At 42.9% G+C, this 7,306-nt stretch overlaps 1 non-coding gene across 1 annotated transcript; it reads right to left on the bottom strand.

The window, feature by feature from the left end:
* Positions 1–1,065: 1,065 nt before the first annotated feature.
* Positions 1,066–1,170, bottom strand: LOC112443066 (U6 spliceosomal RNA). Its single transcript, XR_003031341.1, has one exon. It is a non-coding gene; the product is annotated as a U6 spliceosomal RNA (small nuclear RNA).
* Positions 1,171–7,306: the final 6,136 nt, after the last annotated feature.

Below are 7,306 nucleotides of genomic sequence, written 5' to 3'. Positions count from 1 at the left end.
GGAGGAGTAGTAACTGATTTCCACATTCTTATCTACAATAGAGGAGGAACTCAATCCAAGCTAAGTGAACATGTGAATGAATGAAATGTTCCCAGTCATCTATTATGTTTACTGACTCCACCTGGCCTTTGCACTTGCTGGTTCTTCTGCCTAGAACTTTCCTCACCTTATTCATTCTCATCACAGCTCAAATATCTCCTTCTCAGAGATGCTGGACCCGCTCACCTTGTCCAAGATTCACACTCCCACTTCTGGCACCTCTGTATGTTTCACCACATTGCCTTATTCATTTTCCTTCCTAGTACTTTTCTCAATGTGCGACGGTTTTATTTATTTGTGATCTTCCCGCTCCCCCAGCCTACAATACAACGAGTTGCAGCCAGAGACTCAAGGTTCCTCTCGAGTTTCATCGGAGGACTTGGGGTTCCTCTCAAGTTGTGTTGGGGCAACTCCTCTCTACCAGTGATGTGCAGGGTGGCTCCTGTCCAGTTGCCACGTGTGGGTGGCTACTCGATAGTTGCAGCATGGGGCTCCTCACTAACTCCTTGAAAGTCAGGCAATTCAAGAGTCTATCTTGTTCACTGTGGTATCACCATCAGAATGTCTGGCACAATTCAGAAGCTAAATAAATAATTATTGAGTGAATGAGCAAATGACTATGACTTCCAACCTCTTATAAGCCTTCCAATCTGGTTCCCTTTCCAGAGCCAGAGGCTCTTTCTCATCCACCCAAATCCCTCCAGGACCTCTCACAATATAAAGCATCTCAAAAGTTTTTCCAACTGAAGCCCACATGCCCTAGACACTGTGCTCTGCAACAAGAGAAGCCACTGCGATGACAGAGTACCCCTGCTTGCTGCAACTAGAGAAAGTCCATGCTCAGCAGTGAAGACCCAGCACAACCAAACATTAAATAAATAAATATTTTTTTAAGTCTTTCCAGCCTTGGTGTCAGTAATTTCATACTGCTTTGGACCTCCTACTCCAACCTTCTCCTATCCCCAGCCCTACCCTTCATCCTTGGCATTACTGGCTATGTTTAATTATGGTCCAACCACGCAATGGAAAATGATAAAGCTACTAAAAATAATTTGCACGTCATCCTTGTGCAGGGGCCATGCTAATCTTCTCGGCATTGTTCCAATTTTAGTATATGTGCTGCTGAAGCCAGGGAAGCCTGGTGTGCTGCAGTCCATGGGGTCGCAGAGAGTCAGACATGACTGAGCAACTGAACATCAACAACTAAAAATAATAAAGAAGTGCTTTATTGACATGGGAAGTTGCTCATAATACATTGTTAATTAGATTAAGATGTTTCATATAGATTCATATAGATTCTATTTCTACTAAATCTCTGTGTGTAGGAGTACTTATATGTGCATGAACCATATGGAAGCAATTGGAAGATTATGCAACAAAATATTACCAGGGATAGTATTTGTGTATTTCCTTTATGTTTTCCAATTTTCTTATCATGTTTCTATATCCCGTATATAATTTCTGAAAATATTAAAATGAACCATGTGACATTGCTATTTTGATAAACTAAAAACGGCCAATTGTCTTCTGTTTCATACGACTGGATGAAACAAACTATAAGATCACCTAGCATTTAGGCTGAGTTGAATTTTAGAAAGCATTAGAAAGAATATAAAGACTTAAGAAATCCCAATGGGATTAAGTGATACAAACTGCCATGTATAAAACAGATAAGCTATATTTTGTATAGCATGGGGAATTATACCCATTATCTAGTAATAACTTTTAATGGAATTTAATCTGTAAAAATACTAAATCACAGTGCTGTACACCTGAAACTAATATAATGTTAAAAATCAACTCTACTTTCACTAAAACTAAGAGCCCCAAAATTGTGTGCTGGGTGGGACCGCCATGTAAAGAACCACCCCATCAGGAGAACCAGGTTTAAGGACCAGGTCTTTTAAAGCTAAAAGGCTGTGACCCATCTATGTCCCATAATAGGGCACTAAAGTCCCCATCACTGCAGACCGACAGGTGACACCTGAGAGAACTGATCAGGTAAGAACTGGGAGGTGATTTCTGTTGTGGTTGTGGATTTCAGGCTACCTTGCCTGGGCTCCATACATAGAGTGCCTGATTTGAGAATCATTTCGCCTGTTATCACTTGAGCAGAAGTCAGCTCTGCACCCTGGGAGGCTGTCAAGATTCACCAAAGGAAGGACAGGAGGAGGGAGGAGAGGAGAAAGGGAAGGAAGAGAGGATATTTATGTTTCCCAAGCGCAAAAGTCAGCAGCTGGAGCTTTCCCTAATGTGCTAAGCATAGTTTCTGAAAGGGGAAGTGACGTCCATATCTATGACGATCATTTGTAAAAACTCAATGGTCAACACTGAAGGAAAATCCCTAATTTAGACACTCAAAAGAACCTTTTGTGAAGTAATGACCCTGATGGGCTGTGGCATTTGTCAAAAGGTTTTGTCATAGATAAGCACCTAGCTCAGAAGCAGGAAGTCAGAGTAAGGGAGATGGCAAGAGCTGTAGAAGGTTCTGGGAAAGGTCATAACCAGCCTTAGTCACTGTGCTCAAACCACAAATCAATAGGCTTTGAATATTTAGTGTAGACATTCACCCTTGGCAAGAAAGGGAGCTTCACCCAGTCTCTGGAAGGCAAGGACGGTGTATGCTTAAATGCATTTGAGGAAATAACAGCAGGAAAGGCAAATATAATATAACTACATGAAAAAAAAAAAAAGGCAAGTCTCAGAATTTGAAAAAAAAATTCACCCAAAAATGACAAATAGCTAAAAAATTTCTATTTATTTAAAAATAAACAAGAGTGGGAATTCCACTTTACTGGAAATCAAACAAAGGCAAATTAAAGCAAGAAGATGTCTATTCTCTGTTGTAAAACTAACAGCAGTTTTAAAGGTTAAAAGTATATAAGATCCCACGCTGATGAGCGTAATATGAGTGTCCTCAATAACTAGATGTGGAACTGTGAATTTTTATATTTATATATATATATATACACACATATATGTATGTATGTATATATGCATATATATATAATATATACATGAGATTTGGGCTTCCCTGGTGGCTGAGACAGTAAAGAATCTGCCTGCAATACAGGAGACCTGGGTTCAATCCCTGGATAGGGAGATCCCCTGGAGAATGGAATGGCAACCCACTCCAGTATTCTTGCCTGGAGAATCCCCTGGACAGAGGAGCCTGGTGGGCTACAGTCCATGGGACTGCAGAGTCAGACACGACTGAGCAACTAACACATTCATTCATTCAACAATATATAACAGAAATTTCAAGAGCTTTGGCCTAGTAATTCTATTTCTGAACATCTATCTTAGAAAAACAATCCTTAAATTTTTAACTTTGATTTAATTATTTATAATAGTTTGAAAGTTGAAACAACTTAAACCTTCAATAATATTGGGATGATTAGGTAGATGACAACATATTTACTTAATATAGTACTATAAACATTTACAATAGTATTTATAAAAACCTTATTAATAAGGACAATCAGTTCAGTTCAGTTTAGTCATTCAGTTGTGTCCAACTCTTTGCGACCCTATGGACTGCAGCATGCCAGGCATCCCTGTCCATCACCAACTCCCAGAGTTTACTTAAACTCATCTCCATTGAGTCAGTGATACCATCCAACCATCTCATCTTCTGTCATCCCCTTCTCCTCCTGCCTTCAATCCTTCCCAGCATCAGGGTGTTTTCCAATGAGTCATCTGTTCACATCAGGTGGCCAAAGTATTGGAGTTTCAGCTTCAACATCAGTCCTTCAAATGAACACTCAGGACTAATATCCTTTCCTTAAAAAAATGGAAATAGAACTGCCACGCTGCTAAGTTGCTTCAGTCGTGTCCAACTCTGTGCGACCCCATAGACGGCAGCCCATCAGGCTCCCCCGTCCCTGGGATTCTCCAGGCATGAACACTGGAGTGGGTTGCCATTTCCTTCTCCAATGCATGAAAGTGAAAAGTGAAAGTGAAGTCATGCAGTCGTGTCCAACCCTCAGCAACCCTATGGACTTCAGCCTTCCAGGCTCCTCCATCCATGAGATTTTCCAGGCAAGAGTACTGGAGTGGGGTGCCATTGCCTTCTCTGAGAACTGCCATACAACCCAGCAATCCCACTGCTGGGCATACACACTGAAGAAACCAGAATTGAAAGAGACATGTGTACCCCAATGTTCATTGCAGCACTGTTTACAATGGCCAGAATATGGAAGCAACCTTGATGTCCATCGGCAGACGAATGGATAAGAAAGCTGTGGTACATATACACAATGGAATATTACTCAGCCATTAAAAAGAATGCATCTGAATCAGTTCTAATGAGGTGGATGAAACTGGAGCCTATTATACAGAGTGAAGTAAGCCAGAAAGAAAAACACCAATACAGTATACTAATGCATATATATGGAATTTAGAAAGATGGTAACAATGACCCTATATGTGAGATAGCAAAAGAGACACAGATGTAAAGAACAGTCTTTTGGATTCTATGGGAGAAAGCTAGGGTGGGATGATTTGAAAAAATATCATTGAAACATGTATATTACCATATGTGAAATAGATTGCCAGCCCAGGTTCGATGAGACATGATGCTCAGGGCTGTTTCACTGGGATGACCCTGAGGGATAGGATGAGGAGGGGCAGATGGGAAGGGGTTCAGGATGGGGAACACATGTACACCCATGCTAATTCATGTCAATGTACGGCAAAACCCACTACAATATTGTAATCAGCCTCCAATCAAAATAAATAAATTGATTTTAAAAAAGAAAAAAAAGGACTTCTTTCCTTTAGGATGGACTGGTTGGATCTCCTTGAAGTTCAAAGGACTCTCAAGAGTCTTCTCCAACACCACAGTTTAAAAGCATCAATTCTTTGGTGCTCAGCTTTCTTTATGATCCAACTCTCACATCCATACATGACTACTGGAAAAACTATAGCCTTGACAAGATGGACCTTTGTTGGCAAAGTAATGTCTTTGCTTTTTAATATGCTGTCTAGGTTGGTCATAGCTTTTCTTCCAAAGAACAAGTGTCTTTCAATTTCATGACTGCAGTCACCATCTGCAGTGATTTTGGAGCCCCAAAATGTAAAGTCTCTCACTGTTTCCACTGTTTCCCCATCTATTTGCCATGAAGTGATGGGACCAGATGCCATGATCTTCGTTTTCTGAATGTTGAGTTTTAAGTCAGCTTTTTCACTCTCCTTATCCACTTTCATCAAAAGACTCTTTAGTTCTTCTTCACTTTCTGCCATAAAGGTGGTGTCATCTGAGTATCTGAAGTTATTGATATTTCTCCTGGCAATCTTGATTCCAGCTTGTGCTTCATCCAGCCTGGCATTTCACATGATGTACTCTGCATATAAGTTAAATAAACAGGATGACAATATATAGCCTTAACATACTCCCATTCCCAATTTGGAACCAGTCTGTTGTTCCATGTCCAGTTCTAACTGTTGCTATTAGTCTTAGTCTGTTTTAAATGCTAGTATTGGCTTTGGTATTAGGATCAGAATTAGCTTTAGGATTAGGAATGAAAGTGAACAAAGATCATGGCATCTGGTCCCATCACTTCATGGGAAATAGATGGGGAAACAGTGGAAACAGTGTCAGACTTTATTTTTCTGGGCTCCAAAATCACTGCAGATGGTGACTGCAGCCATGAAATTTAGAGACGCTTACTCCTTGGAAGGAAAGTTATGACCAACCTAGATAGCATATTCAAAAGCAGAGACATTACTTTGCCAACAAAGGTTCATCTAGTCAAGGCTATGGTTTTTCCTGTGGTCATGTATGGATGTGAGAGTTGGACTGTGAAGAAGGCTGAGCGCCAAAGAATTGATGCTTTTGAACTGTGGTGTTGGAAAAGACTCTTAAGAGTCCCTTGGACTGCAAGGAGATCCAACCAGTCCATTCTGAAGGAGATTAGCCCTGGGATTTCTTTGGAAGGAATGATACGAAAGCTGAAACTCCAGTACTTTGGCCACCTCATGCAAAGAGTTGACTCATTGGAAAAGACTCTGATGCTGGGAGAGATTGGGGGCAAGAGGAGAAGGGGACGACAGAGGATGAGATGGCTGGATGGCATCACTGACTAGATGGATGTGAGTCTGAGTGAATTCCGGGAGTTGGTGATGGACAGGGAGGCCTGGCATGCTGCGATTCATGGGCTCGCAAAGAGTCGGACACGACTGAGCAACTGAACTGATCTGATGAAAGTGAAAGTGTTAGTTGCTCAGTCATGTTGGACTCTTTGTGATCCCAGGGACTGTAGTCTGCCAGGCTCCTCTGTCCATGGGATTCTCCAGGCAAGAATACTGGAGTGGATTGCCATTTCCTTCCCCAGGGGATCTTCCTGACCTAGGGATCGAACTCAGGTCTTCAACACTGCAGGCACATTCTTTATCATCTGAGCCACACTGTAAACTAAACACTGGAGATACAGAATGAAGACACCTAATCCAGCACATGGGAGTGGGTGTGGAAGACTTCCTGAAGGAACTGGCATTTAAGCTGAGCCCTGAGGAATAACTAGGAGTTCACTTGGTGAATGCGACGGTGGAGACGTATTCTAGGAAGGGAGAACCATGTGTGCAAAGGCCCAGAGCTGAGAGAAAGCAGAGGGCACACAGTTAAGTTAAAGACTTCCGGCATAGAGGACACACTCAGGTGGAGAGAAACTTATGAGATCAAGTTGTTGAGGGCGGCAAGAGCAGAGGCCAAAAGGCCTCTGAGCCAGCATGGGACGCTAGGACGCCATCGTGAGGTCACGAGGGCTTTCGGCAGGGAAGCTGCAGGAGCAGATTTGTGTTTTAGAAAGCCCTTTCAGCAGGCCCTGCGCAGAAGAACTGAAGGAGGCTGGAGGCAGGGAGTCCGGGAGGAGGCGGTGGGCATCATCCATGGATGGGAAAATGGCGACCCAAACTGGTAGCCAGGTGGAGACGGAGTGGGGCCGAGAAGGGGGCGGGGCGGCAGGCTCCTGGCTTGAGTGACAAGCACTTGGGCTGAAGGTCTGTTTTTAGCTTCTCCTGTTTCGAGTTTGTATCCGTAATAAGATAATGAGATTCTTGGAGGGCAGGGACAGTTTTAAGCATCTGTGACTCCCTGGGGCCTGGTACACAGTGGGCGCTCAATGAATGTCTCCTCCATCCGGGCCCCTCCCAGCCACCAGCCGTTCCACTGGGCTGAGCCCCTGCCAAGGCCTTTACCACAGCAAACCAAACCGCAGTGGGTTTCCAGAAATGTGGAAAACATCCCCTCAGGAATCCAGACGTCCCC

The sequence above is a fragment of the Bos taurus genome, chromosome 20, assembly GCF_002263795.3.
Source record: "Bos taurus isolate L1 Dominette 01449 registration number 42190680 breed Hereford chromosome 20, ARS-UCD2.0, whole genome shotgun sequence".
Lineage (NCBI taxonomy): Eukaryota > Metazoa > Chordata > Mammalia > Artiodactyla > Bovidae > Bos > Bos taurus.
The sequence above is the reverse complement of the archived record's forward strand: the minus strand, read 5'-3'. Positions and strand labels throughout refer to the sequence as shown.